Source organism: Gobius niger, assembly GCF_951799975.1.
Source record: "Gobius niger genome assembly, chromosome: 14".
NCBI classification, from domain to species: Eukaryota; Metazoa; Chordata; class Actinopteri; order Gobiiformes; family Gobiidae; genus Gobius; species Gobius niger.
The window spans coordinates 13,698,194-13,721,927 of NC_136865.1; the positions used below are offsets into that span (position 1 = coordinate 13,698,194).

A 23,734-nucleotide genomic window follows, 5' to 3' on the forward strand; every position below is an offset into this window, starting at 1 on the left:
CCTGCAGCAATCTATGGTAAAAAATAAAGCACGCCTTCATTTCAATAACCTACAGAGTGTGCAGAATTTTGTCTTTGTTAGGCCGAACATCTACCCCTAAACTATAATGTTTCAAGGATTTCTTACCCCATGAATTCACTTTATATTTTCTGGTATTGGCAGTGCAAAATCTGAAGGGTGCAACAGAAAAAGGAACTGTTATAAGGTTTTCCGACTTGACCACTGCGCACAAAGGAAGAGATGCTGTTTGAAGTGTTGCCACCGAGGAAAGAATATGTTGACTGCAGTGACCTAGGCCCACACACATGCACTCAGCACTTCATGAACTCAGAAAGTGAGAGTTGAAAATTATGTCATCCAAGAGGCCATTGTGAAGAGAGTTTGTCAGTGAAAGCTCTTCCAACTAACACATTGGAACAATAAATGGTCAAATGATGTGGAACAGCCCACAAGTAAACATTTCTGAACCATAAAGGCTTAACTGGCGGCATGGACTGTGACAGTACCAAAAACAAAGAAGTAAATAATCGCAATAATAACTATTAAATAATTGCGATGTCACATTTATTTGCATATGAAAGCCCAAGATTACTTTCATCCATGAGTGCGGTCAAATAAATCATTCCCAACACTGCTGGATACTCAATACACACCAAGCGCTTCCGCAAAACAACATGTCACCAGATATAATAGAGTGGATTCTTGGAGCTAATGCCGTCTGAGAAAGAGAAGGAGAACAAACGCCATGTGGGCTGCTCAAGCTGATGTCATGGCACATACTGTATATGAATGAGTACACAAAGCACAGAAATAAACTTGACAAATATGGGGTAAGCAGTAAAGAGTCATTCAAGCCATTAGAAGAAAAGTGTTTGGCAGATTACATGGCTTGAGAGCATTGTTTTAGTTTAGGGCACAGAAGGAGGCAGAGTGAGAGAAAGGACAAGCTATAAATACCATAGTAATACTACTCTGGGACAGCACTTGAACATTCATTTTGAAGGGTTAAATGTGTCATAGGATGAAAAAATTATCTTTTGAATCCTTCACAAAATGAAACCTAAAAACATGGTAGATATTGTTTCTGAAATGAAGCTACTTACTTTGGTCTAAACCAACCAGTCACTATTTGACAGAGTAATTGTGAATTGTAGCTTAAAAGGACTTGCCTACTTCACATGAGAGATCAAACAGCGAACACTAGAGAAACAGCGCGAGTGGCATGCTTCTGATCCCCACTTCCTTAGCGCTGCTTCACTGACACGGCTTAATCCTAGAAAGGTTCCACTGGGAACTCTCATGCGCTTCTCTAGGGGATACATTTCAAGGGCGCGCAATGAAAGAATTATTCGTGATGGTGCACAGGTAACAAGGAATGGCAGGAATAATAAACTTGTGTGTGTGTGGTCATACGTATGGATTGGAGCTTACCACAGAGTCATCAGGAAACAGGGCTCCATGTTTTTTTCAGGAAGGAAAGCCGGCTGAATAAATTCTCTCCCAGTCACTCTGCGGAAGGAAAGACAAAGACAAGAACCGTCAGGGAACCTTGAACCCAACAACCCTAAAGTTCATCTGTGGCAGCAAACAGGAAGCCCTCCCACTGTTCCAGGCCAAAAACAACCCCTTCTCAAAAGTGTTGACATCAACTGATGCCATAAGATCCGTTCGGACACAATTGCACTCGGTGAGTTTTACATTTGTCCATTAGGAGAATTTACAAACAATTTAGTTTGTTAGTCAAATCCTGTGGGGAAAAGACCAAATTGGACCTTATTTTGGTCTCTATAGATCACTTCTTTACTTTTCAAGAGTAGCTTCACAAAATGTAATAAAAGCCTCTGCGTGCAAGGGACTGAAATAAACCAGGAGAGAAAAAAAAGACTGTACGAGTAAGTGGTTAATAGCCTAATTAGTTATGTGTGTATTCAATTACCTTGGGGAATCGCACAGTGCACTAGTCAAAATAGTTACCTGGGTGGCTTTAAAATCCGCACAAAACCAGGCAGTGTGATGCCACAGGGTTCTGCAAACATTATTACTTCTCCATTAGCATTAGCATTGGTCTTCCTATTACTATTGCATGCGTTTCACCGCTTGCTCCCGGAGCTTCCTTGGAGCGAACACTGTATATTCCATTAGAGCATGTAGGTTTGAGGCTCCATGGCAACAACACCCAGCTGACTGTGGGAAAGATGTAACCAGGATTTATGGCAGCTACTGACTAATAGAGGCGAAAGGACAACCACCAAAGGTATTCTTCCATAACAATGGGTTGAAAGGTCGGCAAGAAAATTAATCAAAAAACAAATATGAATATGGACGTGGAAGTTTAACTACTGCAAGATAAGCCATTTCTGTCTGTTGGCAACAGAACAAATCAGTACTTTCAGTAAAGGTCAAGCATGTAAAGCAAAGGAATTGTTTTGTTGTACATCTTCATCACTGGCACCATGCAAAACAGTAATGACTGGATGGTACTTTCCTGTACCTGTGCACTTGTATTTATCCCCAGCACTGAACGACAGGACTGGATGTGATGGAAGCTACGCAGATATTTTACTGAGTGTAGTGCTGTTATTTTCAATGAGAGAAATCACCAAATACTTGGAAGCATGGCTTTTACAACATTTTATAACTTAAGTGATTCAGATATTCTAATTGTGTTTTGTGGTCATAAGTTCCTCTTGATAATGTTGTATTAATTATTATTTTCTGTGGGAACAGTTATTCATTTTCCTTCAAGTGTCTCGCCAGTCACGATGAAAAAAAACAACAACATCCATATGAATAGAGACTAAATAAATACAATAAACTCCATGAAAAAAGTTATTTTCTGATGAGGATAATATTTTATTTTGTGGTTAAAAAATGCACAAATGTTATATCAGGTGTCGATATCGTGTAAAGATGGAGGAGCTGTGGTGAGCCTCCTTTTTGAGAACAAAAAACAATAGGCAAACCTCTATCGGTCTAAGAGAAAACAAGTCGCCACTGTGGAGGGTGGCGGTTTTATCAACACACACAATAGATACCACGCTATATCAATCGCATGGTGATACTAATATCTGCACCCTCCACATGGGCGACGTGTTTTCTTTTTGACCGATAGTGTGAATGACGACAGCAGAACACTCACACTGATGGTATTGAACTTATCTCGCAGGCGGGTGAAATTTAGCTTTTATTGAAAAATGCGATCATTATTTGAAGTAAGTAAGTAAAATGTACACAGCTACCAGAGTGCAAGTTGCATCTTCCTGCAGTTTTGTTGACTTTATGTTAGAGTCTACACACCACATGCCTAACCAGCTGCAAACCTCACTGCACATGACTGGTGGGCAGGGCTGATGAATTCCATTACACTTTGCGAAACATCTCACATTAATATTTGACTTCTTGAATGCCAATGCATCCTTGTTGTCTCCATGTTGTCAGGTGACATCCAACCTTTCCCTAACCACTTTACACCATTGACAACAGCAGTACAGTTGCCCCAACAGACTAGCATCATGTTGATATTTGCCAGTCCTCCTGTAGGTCCTTGTCCAACCCTGATCAGTGCAGTGTTTATTAATATGCATGGTGTGACATTAGCTGCAGTAAGGATGCCAGCCTTCCACTGAGGATCTGCGCCTGTCGTCCATCAAGCACCGGCTGGCAGATGCTCTACGGGCTCCTATTGATTTCCGAGTGTGTCCGTGTGCATGCTAGTGTGTGTGTGTTGGCGGTGACGTGTCGCTATAGCCCTCTGCAGAGATAATTAGAACACAACTCTTTGGCTGTCCCTGCAGGCCACTGATCCAGCTGCTTTCATCTAATATAGGTCAGCTGTGACAAAGCCCTCAGCATGGACACCGATTGGAGCGGCGCGTATGCTAAATACACACTAACAGGAAGTTGTGTTGGATTATCAGCTTCAACACGGCGGTATAAGGGAATTAGCCTTACAGTAGGATATATTTAGGATTCTATCATGACCCCCTAACACTTCTACTGCTAATGCTGTTGCAAAACCACTACTGAGATGGGTCCTATAGAGTCAGCAAGTTGTAGAAATAGACTGGAGAGTCTTGGTATCTAATGCTGGAAAAGTTTCTTTATCATCAGGGACCCGAAGAGAAGAACACTCAAGACATTGTGGTATTACAGGACATGCTTTTGATGGTCATATTTGGGATCCTCCGAGTCAATATAATAACGTCGACAGGAAGAAAACATGATACAACTCTGCATGAAGTGGAAACTAACTTAACCGAAAACAACTTCTGATAACCTACTACCACCATATACTGTATAGTTAGTTCGTTGATTAGTTGCTTGATTGTTTTAAAGCAATTTGCACTTGAAGGTTTCTGCCATTACATTTTCACAGCGACATTTTCACTGCCTAGTGCCAAAGTAAAACTCCACAAAAAGCACCAACAGATGTAGCGAATAAATCTAGTTTTAATCTGTTTGCCAACTGTTGTCCAACCAATGCAAACTGTGCAGTTTGATTAGCGAGCTGTTAGATTAACATATTCTGTGCAAAAATGGAGTAGAGGTTTACCACATGCAGCCACCTGAGAGAGTGCATCACTTTCGAACAGGGGTGTCGAGGACGTTTGGGTCGAGGGCTGAAATTCAGCTCCCACGGTGGATCGAGGGCCGCATATATTGTAAAGGACTATTATGGCCTCATAAATAACAGCTTACACTTATTGTGCTTCATCAGCCTGTGTCACATGTTTCTCAAAGTGCTACATGAAGTCATTATTCATTCACTCCACATTCGATGGCAGTAAGTTACTATTGTAGCCACAGCCGCCCTGGGGCAGACCACGTGGCTATAATATGCTGTTTATATCCTGATCTCTTATTATGTCAGTTCCTTCTGCTGGACACGTGTGGACACTTTCCTATTTTAATTTTAAGCTGCCCCCTAGTGGCTGGAGTGAGCAAACTGGCTGTTTCTTTAAAAATCCATAGCTCCGCACAGGAATGGGCTAGAGACGTACTTTTTTTTTGACATGCTCAGGAATTCATGCTCCTCAAAGGGCCACATTAAATCATCTCGTGGGCCGCATGTGGCCTGCGAGGGGCCTTGACTTTGACACATGTGCTTTGGAATATCACATTGTGCAGGAAAGGCGAGACCAAGGCCAAGAAGGTCCCCGGTTTGATTCCCACCTTGACTCCCACAAACACAAAAGGCCCCGTCCTTTTGTGTTTGTACTTTATTGTCAGTCTTCAAATAGAGAAGGAAAAAAATTCAACAATATCTCAAAGGTTGTCTTCCAAAGTCCACATGTCTTTTCCACAGGTAGAAAACATGTATTACAAAAGAAACATAAAGCAAAACAACATTTCACACTTAATCCTATATGACACTCAAGTATAAGCTAACCATATGTACTGAATGATTATAATCCTTCTTTCCATCGATAGAAACCTACTTTCTCTCTTACCTACCCGCACAGTGCCATTAAGAACAAGTGGAACTGGCTGGTTGAGGTTGCATTGTTACATATGTCGCAATGCGGGAGACTGGGGCATTCCCCGGACACTAATCATCTGCTCTCCTCCTCATTTAGCCTCTGTATATTGTCCTCCATGTGCATGTCTCAAGAGTGCAATGCAAGCAAGTGGGGTCACATTGGGCTTTAAACTCCACTGCAGCTGCTTATGCAAATACAATCAATGTTCGATAGGATTTTTTTTTTTTTCAAAGACACTCGCTCCCTTCGCCTCTCCATCTCCTGCCCTAACAAGCCACTGCAGAGGAGGCATTAATTAGAGCTCACAATTCCCCATGGGAAGGAGCCGCACGGCCAGTTCAGACCAGGTCATGGGACAGCACAAAGATGGCCGTCCACTGCGGAGGAAAACTGGCTGCGTGCTGCTACTTGTTCACTCGAGTGCTCCTAAGGAAATAGTACTTATAATAATAATAATATGTGGCAAACTGTATTGAGAAGGCTTATGGCTCTATGTGCTCTATTCTTATGTGTGGACATTAAAGAGGTTACTTTTACGCTTGACTAATATTGCCGGTAGTTTTTCTAATCAAAATGTATCTTTAGTTGCTTAAAAATGTGAATTTCTTGTAAGAAAGTGGTTCTAATCTGATAGGCCATTTCAGCATTTCAGAGAAGAAACATTGTATTCTATTATAAACTACAACATTGATATGGTCAAGCCAGGCTTTGGTTAACACTTTTCTTCTTCATTTCCTTCTTACGCTCACAAAACTACTTCTAACACTGCCGAAATCCAAACTTTGAGGGCTTAGTTCCATTTGCCGACCACTGTCCAACAGTCAGGATGCATCGCAAAGATTTTTAATACGTTCTTAGGGATTTCTATGGGATTAGGTTTAGACAGCCCAAGCAACTTCTCCTCCACCAGCCAGCCATTTCCAATTATATCCCATTAACTCTACATTGACTTGGGTTCTGCAAACACGCCATGGGGGATTTCCATCCGTTTAACAGGGGGAGGGAGTTTAATAAGCGCCACATGTATTGGAAGATGAGAAATAGTTGGAATGAGCGCAGTGGAGTAAGGCATAGACCGTGGATCACACGTATATGGAGTCATCCTAATAATATCGCTGCTGTGCGAGCGCCTGGTGCATCCCGCTGTGGCACAGGGTTACTGCTTGGCAGATGACAGAGCGTTGGCGCTGAGAGGTTAGGCTTTCATGGGAACAGAGAAAGGCAAACACTGAAACAACTACAGTCAAAGGTTTCTATAGAAGGTTTTGAAAGGTCAAATAAGTTCTAAATGCTTGAAGCTGTTTGGTCTTTCTTCTACCCTGAAATTGTTACGTGATGTGGTGACTTTATAGTACCCGCAAAGAATGGCAAATATCTGAAGACATAGACCCTTATTTGACCTTATAAGACCCTTATTGTACAAAAAATAAATATTATTAATATTGTAAACTACATCAATGGCAATTTCTCCATCTGTGAGATCTTATCTTATCTTATCTTATCTTATCTTATCTTATCTTATCTTATCTTATCTTATCTTATCTTATCTTATCTTATCTTATCTTAATGTTTGTAAGCAATACAGCAAAATCTTGGATCATAAGGCACTTGAATGAATTATATCTATGGACACAGATCGATCAAATTATGTTAATCTGTGATAGCTGTTGAATATGTAGTAACTTTGTCTCTGAGCCCAATAAGGCAATTATTCAAAAATATCTACTTTTATGTAAACATGTTTGACTATTCAGCTCGAAACAGCACAACACTCCCTTCACATTATGGCCAGGCAGAGCTGATGTAATAACCATGGTGCAAATACATGCACATAAGCCACAAGGAGCGCTGAGAGAGAGAGAGAGAGAGAGAGAGAGAAGGAACCCAGGGAGAAGTAAACTGGCCGTGCTGCCATCAATATACTTTTATGTTTGCTTAGAGGGTTGCATTAGTAAGGGTTCATAGAAAGGGCAATTTCATATTTTCCATATATTGCATGGTTCGACTTTTTCACAAATCGGATAAATAAAACGTTCAAATGATATATCAAGAAGGAAATCCAGCATGGTATCTTGCAATCTGCCATGCTGCTATGACCCTTCTGCAAGCTGTAATTAAATACACTTGCATTGTTAGTGACAGAGGGAGGAAGTTTGATTGAAACGGTTAGCCACAGCAACAACGCCTAGCTCTTGCACACCCTTCTGCACGTAATCACTCTCTAATTTGATTTTTTTTTTGCTCCACTAACTCTCCCTTCGCCGAACCATATATTATTGTTACATGCACGCTTGCTTGCTTTGCTGTTACATGTGTTATCTTACTGTACATGCAGTGTGATTCGCCGCCGTATATCTATCTCCGCAGCGCTTTAGGAAGAAGGATGGTGAATATTCTAACACACACACACACCGTACTCTCTGTGGTCGGGCCAAAACACTTAGAGGCAGTTGGCGGTGCACAGCTCACCTGACAGAGACACATTTTTCACTGTTTCTCCCCAGCTCCTCAGGCCTCCCCGTCTCTCTCCCCAGACTCACACAGATCCCTGGCTTCCCATTAGGTGAACGCTTCGGCAGCAGCTGCGGAGCACAGGCCTCTTCTTTCTTCCACAATCTGCCCCGATCAATCATATGCACACTTCTCTTTACTCTCATTGTTACTCTTGCCTTTGAGGGGAGGGGAACTGTGGATTTATACAGTGCTGAATACAATTCCCACTCAGTAAAGGAGATTTTAAAATGCTAAATACTCAAATTATCGCTATCATGGAAGTATTCTGGCCCTGTACTCTGCTGGATGTACTTGTACTAGTGGTATCCCAGCAATCATTTGTAATAACTTTATATACCGTATTAGTGTAACTCAATTAACGTTGCTGCTTGCTTTATTTTTTTTAAATACAAAAATCTATACCAAATATTTTCTTTGGACAGCTAAAAAAGTCAAAATTATATCAAATATGCTACCACTTCTAAACAAATCCTCTATTAGAGACATCCCCGGCTCACCTGCCCCCTGCTGGCCAGCCCTCACACCTGCCCAAGCAAACCAACCTGCCCGGCCTGATGACATCATCACACAGCGCTGTTTGTTTATGTCGGACCAAAGCATGTGCCAGTAGCACGTGAAATGCCAAGGGAACAGAAACAATCATCCCAGTGGCATGAAATAATACGAGTTTGCTTTGAGCTGCGTTTGTGACATTGGCTCTTCTACGTATAGAGAGTTTTAGACTTTTCTGCAACAACCAGCCTTGGGCAAAGGATATAGGATAAGATAAGATAAGATAATCCTTTATTGATCTCACAACGGAGAGGTTCACTTGTTATATTCGGCATTCAATACGATCACTCAGGTTGTGCAAAACAGACAGGAAGCAGTTTAACAGTAGAAAAAGAGGTATCTTGTGTACAATAAGTAAAAGTGGCTTCTAAACAGCTGTTCTCCTTTCAGCAGAAGGTGAGCACTTATCAGTAGTGTTATCACAAGAGCTACGTATAAGAATTATTATTATATTATTATTTCCGTGACAAATACAACAGCTCATCACACTGTGCTGGTCGTTCAGCCGATCAGCCGCACTTACACAAACAACGCAGGACGGACTTTCTGCACGTTGGATGGACAAGCGGGAAGGCATCCTCAAATCTCGATTATGCCAAATCTTAACTGAATTTCGATTAATTGCCCAGCCCTAGTGCCTATACACTCTCGCTGAAAAATGTTTTCTTGTATGCTCACTTGAAAGAGCCTTTCTGTTTCACACACACACACACACACACACACACACACACACACATATGTCCACCTCAAATATTATTTTAGGAAAAACAGGTGTCAATGAAGTCATCAAATGTTCAGGAGCAGAACAGCACCTCAACTCCAGCTCCTATTAGCCACTCCTCACCGCTCCACAGAACCACGGGTCTCGGCACGCTTCTTGGATCTTGCATTCAACATCCATATCCTGCATTCCACATCCAGCATCCCTCAGTCTCATCAGCCCTTCATCTCATCTAATAAAGATGTACAGTGCGGTCCTGGCCAGTCAACAAACCTACTCAAAATGCAAATCAGTGCACATGATGAGTCAAAAACAAGGTGACGCCTACTACAATTTTCTTGAATTTTGCTACAGACAATAAGAGAATATACAGTCCTGATTAATTCATTGCACTGCTGCAAGGGAAAGTAAAAGTCTCAGAGAATTTCTCTGGCGCAGAAACAAGATCAATATCCTCCTCATTACTCTCACTCAGACCTGCAGAAGGTGAGGTGCAAAGCGTGAAATGTTCTGATCTCACATGTTTGAGATTCTCTCTGTTGTGCCTTTATACTTATATAGTGTCCTTCATATCATTCTGTATACAAGAAAGAGAGTGAGTGAGTGGTGAATATGAGAGGTGCGAAATCTGCTAGATGTTTAGATACAAACACATTTTTCGTAGATTCATGGTTTGCAAGTATATCAGAGAAATTGCTGAATGATCTCCAAGGGAAAAATCCTCATGGTCACAGACTATATCTCAACCAAGAGGAATGGACCAACTGTAAGCCAGTATGAAAATAGTTGCATTAAGAAAAACAATAATAATAAAAACAAAAGACGATACCCAAGCAAAATTATGATAATCCAGGATCAACCAAAGTAAAGCTCAACCCCCAAAAGAAATCACTGTTTGTGTTATTCTTGTATCGCCCGGGAGAGATGCCTTTGTGTGGCTGGGCGTGGACTGGGGAGCACACGGCGAGGTCACATCCGATAGTGGCAGTCTCAGGTCAGTGAAAGGATGTCCATTAGAGAAGATGGTTGGTAATATGAGCAGTGGAACAGCCCGAGTTCACAGCTTCAACGCATGTCATCGCTTTTCACTCAAGGTCAGCCCCCACCACGTCGGTCTGAAGAGCTCTCCACAGAATGAAACAATAATCGACTCTTAAGCTCTCATCTGTACTCCGTAGCTTAAGTGACAAAAATGTTTATTTTGTCATTTTGTATAATCATTAGTCCTATAAAAAGCAAAAGGGTAATAAAAGCATTCAACATCACATGACCCTATTTGCAGAGAGAAAAGCAAGTCTTCCTTCGTCAACTGGAATGCTGTCAACAGTCAGGACCCATCATAATCCGAGGAAGGCAACCCAATTAAGAACTACATTTCATTCTTATGTAACAAAAAAACTATCCTTAAGTAATCAGAATCAGAATAGTTATATAGCCATTGTTTGTGAACAGGTTCACAAACTAGGAATTTTTCTCTGTGAAGACGTGCAACACTAAACATAAAAACATATAACACAGAGTTTAGATAAAAACAAGGGTATCACTTTATTTTACAGTACCCTGATACATTGTACCTAGCTAAATTTAGTACAATGTAATGATATTTGTAACAATCTGTAATAACTTGTTCCTATGGGTTAGATACACAATGGAATTACTTGTACTATGTACTTGTACTATTAGTACTTGGTACATAATGTAATAGGACACAAGACCCTTAGGGTTAGGGCTTAGGGTTAGGGTTAGAGTTAGAGCTATGTCTTATTACATGATGTACCTACAAACTACAAATACATATAATTCCATTGTGTATCTAACCCATAGGAACAAGTTACTACACAATTTTACAGAGCTCATTATGGTACAATGTATCAAGGGTGGTGTAAAATAAAGTGTTACCAAAAAAAGCTATAAAACTTTAGGTAGGGCTATAAGGGCATGCATAAAGAATATAAAAAAAACCCCAAGATAAACAAGATTTAAAAAAAGAAGTAAAATATGGTAAGATGACAACAATTGCTTGCGTATGTGCTGCTGTGAGAAATGGAATTCCCGCTGTGGTGACCAGACTGCCTCGCTGGTGCTCTGAGTCTGGATTTGTCCAGGCAAAATACATATTTTTGACAATTTTTTGACAATTTTTTAAAGAATATGAAAGATATTATTGATCTATTACTTTAGGTGAAAGTTTACATAATGATGTGGCGCTGTGCCCCTGTCTCTAGCGGCCAATCACAAGGCTCGATTCAACTGGGGCAAAGGGCGTTGAAGGGTAGAGGGTCGCGCTAAGGTTACGGATGATGCCACACCAGAGCAAAGCTGTTGAAGTGAAGTCATCAATGTCTCATTATTCCTTTCAGCGCAGTCCGTTCAGCCAAATTAGCTTTAGCACTCAGGTACAGCTCTGTGTGCCAGTGCGTGTGGCTAATGGTGCAAGGTTGGCTAAGTTCGCTTGTGCATGAAGGTGCTAATTGGCTTTAAAATGCAGGCCTTCAAAGAAACATGAAGCTTTGGTCAAAGGCTGTAGCTGGGAAGAGAAAGTTAATCAAAAATGCACCATCAAACAGGTCTGCTACAATGATGTGTTTGTACGGATCAGAGGAAGCAAGACATCAAAAAGGGGAAAAAAAGGAATACGTTCATTTCAGAGATCAAATGATCATTAACCTAAGAGTATTATGTAGAGTATAGAACATCTTTACATCTAGTTCTGTCTGGAAATGTTCATAATAAACACTCAGAAATCTATGGGTCTTTGGCAGTGTGACAGCAAAAAAATATACATTTATGTACATCGAGTTAAAGATAAATAAATCCATTATTTAAAATACCACATGACACCGTCGTATTCATTATCATTTCCACCAGTGCCAGGATTTGCCTTCCTCTGGTCGATAGCTTAAAGAAATAGCCCCGTGGGGAGCATGGAAACTTAACCTGTAAAGGTGGACGTGTGAGGCAGGGGTTTATTTACCCTGCCTCACACATGAGTGATCAATAATATCACTCATGCCAAGTGATATTATTGATCATTTAATTCCTAGTCAAGTTTTTCAACATATGTCACACAGGCAAAATAAAGTCTACAAAGACAGTATGAAACATTCTCAAGCTCCAAACTGACTTTGATAATATCACATTAGAAAGTTTTTAACTTATGAAACTGAAAGCTCTGGGGAACATTTGACCAGTCGCAGCATTTGTTAACGAAATAATTTCTATTCAGTCATTCCACCCGCTGTAAAAATCCGTTTTACTGATATCTACATTGTGTCCACTGAAGGAAGAAAGAGCCTGTGGGCTCATTTTTCAAGGCAGCCGCATGGCCTCGGAAACATTTGTCTGCAGGTGCAAAGAGCAAAGTCAACAATCAGTAACTCAGGGAACAAAAATCTACAATACACTTTTTTACAACAGAGAAAATGCTAAAATTTGTAGAAAACTAGATTCCAGCAGCGTAAAATGTATATATATATATATATATATATATATATATATATATATATATATATATATATATATATATATATATATATATTACATATTTATATTTATATATATATATATATCAATGCATTACAAGGTATGAAGAGGTGCAAGGTTTTGGTGTAACAGGTCACAGGTTAAAAAGGAGAACTGACGACTAGGTTTAGCAGTTCCATAAACCACAGTCAATCTGGAGGTGGAGATAAGCACTAAGAACAATGAGGTAGCAGTATTCTTGCACTTTAAAATGCAATTAATTTCAGTGTGGAAAAAAATGAGAGGAGAAAATGCCCTCACCTGATCATCAATTTATCATGGAACAAAACTTCTAAAGTAAAAAGGCAAGGCGTGGTGCAAAGGAAAGCTTCAAAGCACCCTTGCTCTATTTATCATAAAATCTTCTTCAACCCTGTCTGTATCAAGAGAGGAGCCATCGGCATAACATTTGTCACAGATGAGCAGCCTTCATTTGCATCCCTGTGTTTGCATAATGCACAAAGGTGTGTGTCTAACTTCAGCTTTGTGGCGTTCAAATTGATTGCTCCTCCTTCCCTTCCTCTCAAGTAATTTTATGGTAAATATAGATTTGCAATATGTGTTTTCTTTTATTTTGCATGCGGAGCTAAACATCGCAGTACTATCTGAATGGGGAGCTAGAAGTCCCCACCAAGTGCGATGCTGCATATAGTACAGTGGTGTTCTAGGAGCCATGTAAAAATGCTCCGCTAAAGGCCAGCCCTGTCACAGTCACTTTGCCAGTCTCTATGTAACTGCTGCATGCCTTTGCCACACACCCACACACCTGTATAGGGTATAGGAAGTTGACATTCAAAGGACCTGTGATCTAATGCAACTCTAAGATTTGATACAACTCAAAGTGTTATTTAATTCACGTTGTATCACGACGTTTCAGACCTCTTTTATTCCTCGGCTGCGCAGGACTTTGCAAACTGCTTTAGTTGTTAAAACGCTCTATATAAGTAAAGTCACATGGATCAGTTTGATTGATTTGCTTCATGGCGACTTTCCAGGAGAGACGGCTCCAATGGCAATGCAGCAATTAATGTGGCCTCTGTAACTGAGCGCCATGTCTGCCCACCTGCGGTACATCTGACCTTTCAAGTTATTAGATTTATGCATTACAGATGGTGTTTGAGTGGGAAAGAATGATTACCTAATTTTGTCAGACGTCGATAAGCTGGATGTTTGCTTTATCATATCACAGAGCTTATCTGTGCTTTATCTATATTATCACCAAATAGACTGACAAAAAAAACGATAATAAAAAGTCTACCTGCTCTTGCCGTATGTGCAAACTGCAAAGAGCGATTAAGAAATCAATAAAACCTGTTCAGGCGACTGGAAAGGTCTTATCAAAAAAATACTAAATAAGAAACGCTTCAAACCCTTTTCAGTATTTTATGTGCCTCCTAATGGCCTATTACAGAGGTTTGTCCATTACAAAAAAAATAACATGCAATCCAAACAACTCTAATGACTGCGTGTATTTGTTGCCACAACCGCATATCAACAACCACCTGGACGCTTTCTGACACATCATTTGACCAATAGCAATTAGTGCGAAGAAATGTTTCACAGAATTGCATCGCAAGTGCCATTAAAGCCCCTCTAATGAGCCAAAAAAAACGGGCCCAAGCCACGGTAAGAGTCGTCCCCTTCTTCGTGCCCGGTAGCCCCGCCCCGCTCATTAATTGGCTGTCACGCTTGCTGATCTACGTCCTGCCTGTGCGCGCTCCGATTGTCAACATCAGACCACAGTGGGATGCGGTTGCCCACGGCGATGAGCGGACCGCATCATTACAGAAGGGAGGAAGGCATGCAAAGGCACACGCTTCCATCAAAAAAAAAAATGCGACAAAATTCAGAATATGAAAAAAAGAAAGAGAACTGTTTGGGTCTCACAGCTTCAATGCTTGTGAAATAAATCTCACACACACACACACACACAAAGGGTTAAGGCGTGCCAGGGAAACTGCAATAAGGGGATGAATGAGCAAAATGCCATCCAAATGCTAATGAAGCGCAGAAATGCCAGAGTGCGTGCGTTAGCGGATCCGAGCGATGTGTGTGCAAATGGCCGGCCGCAATGACATCAGCCCGAGAAAGTCACGGAAACATCAAACAAAGTAGAAAGAAAAGCGACTCATACTGAGCCCGCATTCATCTTGACTTGAATTGCCATCTTTGGTGCTTTTGCTTGTAGCCCTTAAGCGATACAGGTATCAGTGAATTTGCTACCCCCCCCCCCCCCCCCCCCTCCTACCTCACGTGCGGCTGAGATCTAAAAGAATTTATCTCATTGCATTAAGTCCAGGGGAGACAAAGGTGCTGAGGAAGACTGATAAGCACAGAAGTCAGCCAATTATAAAACGTAGAACGTAAATGTATTTGAGAGCAGAGATGTTACCTGGCAACTTGGAGAGAGAAATGGAACTTCAAGAACGATGACTAAAAGTGAGAAAGAAACCCCAAAATCGTAACTAATTGAAGAAAGAAAGAAAAAAAGTTTATCTTCAAAAGTGATTGTACTCTCACTTAGGGTTTTGTACTCGCTCTCTCGGAACGGTCCAAGTCCAGCTCGTCCCGCTTCAGGGCGGCTCCCCTCGCTCCGTGGCTCGCTAAGAAAATTGCAAATCATTATTGTATCTTGGACATTTTTCGCATTTTGCACTTTAAATGCTCTCACAATCCCAAAACAGAGTAGATAGTTTAATACAAAATGATCTTTGTATTTCTAAATTTCAGTTTTTCCTCAGGGACACTGGGATCAGCAGTGACTCTGCAGCACTTGGATGTCACATGTAATGAGTTTATTGGAACACAAAAAAATAGCGTGTTTTTGTCTCTTTTTATACAAACTGTGGAAAGAATAAAATGTGTTAATAAGTGATTTCCAAAGGCTCCAAAATGGTCTTGTTGTGAATCAAGATTGCATTGCTCTACATTCTGGTACAGAGAAGCACATTGCTTTTGCAGCTACTACAAAATGATGCCAATATGAGGCTAAAAATACCGTTTGCATGTTGAGTTCATTCAGTAGCACTTTGGCAATGCAAAGTGGTTTGTACGAGTGTATATTTCTACTGTATGCTGTCTATGCTGTAGTAAAAGTCACAACAGTGCTAGTGGTAGAATGGCTTTTTTAAGTTCTGTGGAATTTGATACCAAATATTTTCAAGTACATTTCCCAAACCTCATGTACGTGTATATGCGTGTTGAAGCCAAGCCCCGAGTGGGTCAAATTATGGCGTGTTATTAAAATGCTTAATATACTTATTAAAGTGCTTAATATACTTATTATGCTTGCTAAAGCTTGAATGAATAAAGTATGCCTTTGCAGTAGATACATTTTCATATTTTTATACGTCACATTTACATTGCATCTCAAGAAATACATGTTCTTATCTTTGACATTTGCAATGCATTTGGTACATGTTTCATTTCATACATATGTCATATTCTTATATACACTCTTTACATGTGATCTATATACCAGTATTTCAGTATTTTATATATCAATATTTAATATTGTTTGCTTTGTAGACTCATGAGAGGTCATAGACGCTAAGCATAAGGTGCATTATAAGGTTATAATAAATTAGTGGTACTAGTATATGAGGTGTCTGACTTATACTCTGCCTTTGATTCTATTTCACTTTTAAAGTTCTGTTTATTGAATAGTTATTTTAGATAATGCCACATATCTGTAAGCCTTACACTGTGAGGGGTTTTCAAGTAACTGCCTGTATTATGTATAGTTAAACATGTGTCGTGTTTTCAGAGTAACTCATGCATATCAAGCATTTCTGAGAAACTAGGCAAGGCCTTCTTGGAAATCCCCACAATGAAAGGTATAAAAATGCTGTATTTCTGATTCTTCTTTGGTAGTTTTTCTACTGAGCAGCATTAAGCACTCACACAGAAAATTCTACCCTTGTTTTTATTGTACTGTTAGCTATCAGAGCTACAAGGGGCATTATTAACAAATTATAACAACACCCCCTCCTGGACCCGCCACCTTAACGTGGTGGAGGGGTTTTAGAGCCCGAATGATCCTTGAGCTCAAGGATCTGTTGTCGGGGGTTTCGTGCCTCTGGTAGGGTATTCAATGACAAACAGGTCCTAGGTGACAGGTCAGACAAAGAGCGGTTCAGAAGCCCCTTATGAGAGACCAACAGGCCCGGTTTGAATTGTGAGGCCGTCCTTCTGTGGACCCACCACCTGCAGGAGGAGCCATGAGGGGCAGTTGCAATGGGATTTGGGCAGCTCCAACAACTGCCCCCACAACCCAGAAACAGAAAAGTGGAAGAAAATGGATGGATGGATATAAAAACACAGTTGACGGATAATGTGCAAAGGCACAGTCACGGCGAAGTGCTATGGCGCAGATGACGGCAAAGCAAGAGAAAAAAAATACTAAAAAAACAATAATTGTCAATAATTACCAATTCTTAACTACTGTAACTTAGCAACCAAACAAGCAATAAACCCCCCTAAAAACAGTGTTTCAAGTCACTCTTTAAAGAATCAGTAATGCAAGTTCTCAATCAAGACCTTCAGCTTTGGTAAGTCTCCCCGTTCTTACACTTTTCTAAAGGGAAGATCATCCAGCCTTGTGAGGAAAATGGGGTTTATGGAGTTAACTTTAGTGGGTCCACAGGGTCCTCACCCTGAGATGCAAAAGCTGAAAAGAACTGAGCAGCTTCGACAATGTGTTTATATGAAAATACACGCATCAGTCGGAATGTAGCAGTAATTTGAACAATTGTTTTGACTCTGCCTGTCGTCTTCGCCGTGACGCCGTGACGCTCACTCTCATTACGGCGGCGCATTAATCTACAAACCTGCCCATTACACGCAGCCAGAACATCCACGCCCCATCACCATCTCTGCACAAAGGAAACCGCGCACACCAAGGGCGTAACTTCCTGAAGCACTGGTGTGGACATGTCCCCATCAATATTTCAGGATGGCCAAGTTGTCCCCACCAACTTCATTCACATTGTGTGATCTTTCACAAAGACTTGACTCAGATGCGGCAATTTAGGCTTGGGAGAGGACAATCGCCATCACAATACTTTTTGTTTCGCGTTGATTGGTCAAATATTCGCGGAGAAATGCATATTTTCGGGTTGCAACAGAGCTTCTGTCTCTTTATGAAGCCTTACGTGAGACGCATTTACGTGTCCGACGGAAACACGCGATGTTTCTAGTTTATTTATGTTGGATGTTTCACTCAACAACGATCAGAAAATGGTCGGTATGCCCGTTCCATAACTTATTTTATTAACAAGTTAAGTGGGAGAGGAGAGCGGCTTCTGTGCCATGTTCTCTGAGCGCAGCAGTGAGGGGAGGGGCAACACGGGGAGTTTAGAGACTGATTTTCACTAATAAAAACAAAACTACAACAAAGAGTCATATTAATATGCCTATGTGACGATGTTTGACAAGTCTAGAGGCATTATCTTAGTAAAAAAAAAGCTTTTTTATTTATTTAAATATATATATTTTTTTGTTTTTTGAGGGGGAGTCCCCACCAATAGTAACACCAAACCTACGCCCTTGGCGCACACAGAAACACATTTACAACCCATCCCCAGCAACACTTCGTACGTGTCAAATCACATCAGGGACCGAGAGCCTTCATTTACAACGTGAGGGCTCGTGACATTCGCTTAATCAATTTCATACTTGACAGTCCACAGAAATATAGGCCAGAACGTGAGTTTGTTCTGATGGAGCGGTGGCCGTATTTGGAGTCAATGGGGTTGGATGTAAACAAAGTCTTGTTTAGTTACTGGCCTTGGTTCGCAATGTTTGTTAAAGAAAAGTATAGGATTAACATTAGCAGCATTACTAATAAAGAAAGCCTTTATTAGTCCGACAGAGGGGAAATATGCCTATCTTCTGGCAAAGGTAAGCAAAGCAGGGTTCTCTGGAAAATAACACCACAGCGAAGCAAAGCTCTGGAAAAGGATCCTTAAAAAGTAGTTGTAGCAGTAGTAATGACAATGCCAGCATGGTAACCTGCCTGGAGTTCTGTGTAGGCATTGCCCTATGCCAATCCAAAGAGTCCCACTCAGTTTTCTTTAGCAGGTGTTGATACTTTATGATCTTTAGGCCAACTCCAACCCAGTCGGATGCTCGTGGGGTTTTCTGGCAAACAACAGCGAGGAAGAGGTTTTCTCTCACTCTAGGCCATGATCTTAAAAAAAAGTAAAGTTAGTAAGTGAATGAATAAAGTCTATTTCATGCATATCTTCATTTTTGAGAAAGTTTGTTGATGCGAAACTGAATCGTGCAATGTTTCAAGTAATTCCGTACAATCTAGCCTCGGGCCCAAACACACGACACGGCACTCACTGAATTATAATGATACAATAAGACTCCGATACAATAATAAGTCAGCAGAGCAAAGTACAAAAGCTAAGATATCCTACTCCTCACAGCCCGCAGGAGGGAAAACATTCTCCAAGCGCTTGTTGTGCATTTTACTCCACAATGACAAGCTGTTAGGATAAGAGGGACACGAGGCAGCACGCAGACTATTAAACATCTTCACTGAGTGGTTGTGGCACTGACTGGAAGATTGTTTTCATAATAGCAGGAAAACACATAAAGCAGTATTTCTACAGACACTACCTCACCTTGCATCAACATTCAAACACTAATTATTTCTGATACTTATCCCCTAAAGAACAGCTCAAAATAGCAAATATTTTCTTACATTACACCTTTAAGACAGGTTGGACAACACATTTCACGAGAACATAGTAAACACTATAGTATTGACGACAAAGTGAAAATGGATACATTTGCCTGGTTTGACATTTTTAGTGCTGTTTATTATTTTGCTTTCATTTTGCAAATGAGCACAGGATGTGACAGAAGAGGTAAACAGTCAATAATTGTAGCTGTGAAAACATACTGTACCACTGGGCCAGGCGTAGTAGTTCCAACGCAGTGAACTTGAAGTGCTACCTTTTTCACAAAAAACTAAAAAAACTAAAACACAAACTATGGTGAATAGAAAAATAGAAATAGAAAAACATGACAACTTCACATGCTCTTAAAGGGACTATACAGAGTTTAAAAATGTTAAAATTAAGTATTTTCCTCCCCCTACATGTTCCAACAATGTCCTAAGGTGTAGAATGAGCCCAGACCTGTTCACCACAACTGCCTCTAAAATCCCGCACTGTCACTCAAAAAGGTGTTAATTCAGGTCCGAATTGCCGTCATGCACGAGCTTAATATAGAAGGTGCAGTTACACGTATGACCTGAGGTGGCAATAGTGAGTATAAAATGGCTAACTTGCATCTAGCCCCTTTAAATATTCCAATTCATTTAAATATTCAATTGCACTTGGTTTGAATATTATTGAATATACTCCACTGTCACTTATTCATTTGACAGGCACCACTCCTTCACGAAAAACATGTATGATTTCCAATCCATTCCAGTTTAAATAAAGCATATATATATATATATATATATATATATATATATATACATTAATATACATTTTTTATTCCTGAAACTTTCTTCCTAAATTCCTGAATAATCACAGACTCGTTCAAAGCTTAATGCATTAAATTATCACTCCACTGAAGACGTCTGTCCACACAGAAATCAATTTTTCCTTAAATACAGCTTTGCATAATGTTACGGTGGTTCGTCTATGTGTCCCTGCGCTTGGTACAGGTCCACTCCCGGCACTTAGTGAACCAGCCACATCCATATTGCATGAGAAAACAAAGTCGCGGCAACACACGCACACACCGCAGTTTATGAATTCATCGGATGAGACTTGCGCGCTCGCTAGCACTGCAATCCGACATTTACTATGCAGAGCGCTAACATCTGGAGTGTATCCCAAATAAAATACATCTCCCAGGTTATCCCCCCCTCCCACACACACACACACACACACACTCACACGCACCTCCCCTCATATGACAGAAGCATCCAGTCAACAGTGAAAAGAGACCAAGAACAAAGAAGAAAATAACAGTTTTACAAAGTGCCTCACAGTTTATACTGCAAGCTTCAGCGCACTTGCAACATTGCTGATTTCCACTGCTCTCATTGCACCTCGGGGTTAAGGGCATAGCGCCAATACACCGTGTAGTGTGTAAGCTCACCCTATGACCCACCCTGGGGAGATCCACACCATCAAAAATACATATGTCCACAGCAGCGGTACACATTCTATACTCCCGGGTTATTTCCACACTCTCCTGGGCAAGCGTCGAAAAACATTCCACATTTGCATGAATTCGATTGGCACAGATGCAAATAAAACTCTCATGTGTGGTGACGTACTGCAGGAATAAACAATCTGTTCCCAAATGTCAGAACTTTTTTTACGCCAGATAAAAGTGCAAACAGTTGATGCAAATTTCCTCACGACTCAGCTCACTCTAAATATAGCTTCAATTTGTTTGGGTAGACATCGTTATTCCTTCAACTTTGTTCCCTAAGTGGGGTCCCTGCACGGAGGGGGGTTCCTAAAGATCCTAAAACAAAAGACAGAGATTAAATGAATGAAGTCCTACTGGCTGCAGGAATCCATTCTCACTGACTGGACATTTGAAATGGCAGCCACTTTGGGTCTTAAATGGGTTATGGACAGTAGTCACGAAACCAATGAACATTACTAAAGTTTGCTAAGGCATGCAATGTACAAACTAAACACCTGAGGAAGAGCAAATGCTGGCAAGGCAGCCCAAGCACTGTAGCATTACAAGTTTAACGTAACCCCCCTTCTGAACTGAAATATCTCCATTCATTCCAAAGGTAGGGTTCATACTTTGCACTGCAGAAGAGCATGCTATGCTTACATAATCAGAGTGAAGGGGCCATGCTTTTATGCTCTCGATCAAGTACAAGGACTGCTGTGAGTGGTGAGTTACAGCACCTTTTCACAAATTATACAGAGTGCCGGCTACATCTCGTCACTTAATCAGTTCAATTTAACTCTTCCACAAACGGCCAGACAACCTTTGACCTCAGCATTTACACCTTACGTCTTCTCCAATTTGCTGCAGACTCAAATAGTAACAGGTTTTGTCGAGCTCTTCCCCTCGTCTCTCTGCCTTTTTAATCTCCAATTCCTGCACATCAGCAGTTTTTTCCTTATTTCAGCCGAGCCAGTACCGCGCTGAGACAAGCTACAGAAAAGACAAGGTGAAACAAAAGCTCTCGCAGTGCGTACACGCATTCCCAACAGTCTCTGTCTGTTCACCTGGAGAAGTTTAACTCAACCCGACAGTCAGAAATATCCAGGCTTCGTCAAGCGTGTGCATTTTTATTTTCAGCCTTATATGTGCTGGTATGTGAAACATTAGAGAATATCTACAATACAATGAGAATATACTGTACAATATTTTGGCTAGGGCCGATCAAAAAATCCAAAAATAAGTCACGTTTTCCCTTCATATTGACAGGTCTCAATTTTCTTTTCAAAATGTTTATTTTCTTTTTAGCTTTTCCTAATAAAGTTCATGAGACACAAGCCAAATCTAAACTCAAAACTCAAAACAATGAACTGCTGACAATGAAAAGCACCTTGCGAATAATCAAGCAATACCTATCATTTCTTTATTCTATATGGACATAGCAGTAACACTGGACGAACCAGATGCATTGTTTTAAAGTCTTATAGCACATCATGACAGTTGGCTTTAGGTTACAATAGATACAACACATGGCCCCGATTTAGCTACTGTTTGAGCTCTCTGCTAAAGCAGTTAATATTAGTATGCAGTTTTAGTCCAGTAAGGAGAGGGTTTCACACCATAGTTTGTGTTTGGAATTAAATTACATTTATTACACAGTCCTTATTTTGACTATGGCAGGTTGTAACACAGATGTGAAACACATGAGCCTAATCACTACCTCCACCAACACACAAAACCATTCATTTATTCATTAGAAACAACCAGTGCCCTACACTGAAAAGGCTCCAATGAGACAGCAATAATGAAGACCCTTAATTGGAAAGATTGGCTCACACATTTGATTAAATTACAAACGAACCAACTCTCAACATCGACTACAGCTGTCAGATCCAAAAAGAGCCTAGCCTGGCTAACACCAGACTAAAATCACAAGTGATATTTAGTCTGGGGACCACCAATTCATTTTCTCGTAGGAGAGGTGTGGTTTACGATCGTCCATACTCGTTTATTGGGCGATACGAAAAAAAAAAAAAAAGTCTCATGCGTCTGCACGTAGCCGTGGCCAATCGTATCATCGTATGAGATGACGTATGACGTACCCGCTGTAAACTTTTGAGCTAAATTATTTAGAACAAGGTCTAAAGCTTGATCGAACAATAGCACCGCGTCTGCTGCTGTCACGTTGGATCCGTAAATAAACTTTTTTTTTTTATCCGTAAATAAACTACAAGCTTTCGAATAGCGCGTCATCGTCTTGCCGTCCCTCCTCGTTCTGTGATTGGTTCCCAAATCCACCGGAAAATTGGGCCATGGTCTCCAGGCTGTTGTGCAGTTCGAAATAATTCGAGCGCACACAGCAGCCTGGTGTTAGCCAGGTTAAAAAGAGCCACAAAATCGGAGGAAACAAACATGTTGTGGAAGTCACAGCTGCTCACAATGGCCCTGGCACTCTCCGGTCCCGCGACTTACTCATGGTCTTTAATTAGTGCTGATACGTCGCCGCGAAAGGGCAAAGCTGTCTGCGTGCTTTTGGGCATGACACTCCAGTGATAACCTCGCAGTCAACAGAACGAGGAGCTAAGGCGGTGGTGGGAGGAGCAAACACAAAAACAGAACTAGCGCTGGAGAAGCTCGAGTGAGTGAGTCATCTCAGACGCGATTCAGGCAACATCACACCTCAAGAAGCAAAAAGGTGTTTCCGCTTTTTCCATTTCATTCTTATAGTACCATGTTGGGAGCCCTCTGCTGCTAGCCAGGGAATGTGCTTCTGCAAAAA

At 40.9% G+C, this 23,734-nt stretch overlaps 1 protein-coding gene across 2 annotated transcripts in view; it reads right to left on the bottom strand.

Moving 5' to 3' along the window:
• The window catches only part of dlgap3 (discs, large homolog-associated protein 3), a 111,959-nt gene that overhangs the window by 41,829 nt on the left and 46,396 nt on the right, over window positions 1-23,734 (bottom strand). For both annotated transcript variants that reach the window (XM_079571219.1, XM_079571218.1), the window contains exon 2: window positions 1,432-1,509. The gene's annotated coding sequence lies outside the window, so the exon portion shown is untranslated. The remainder of the gene's footprint in view (window positions 1-1,431; window positions 1,510-23,734) is intronic.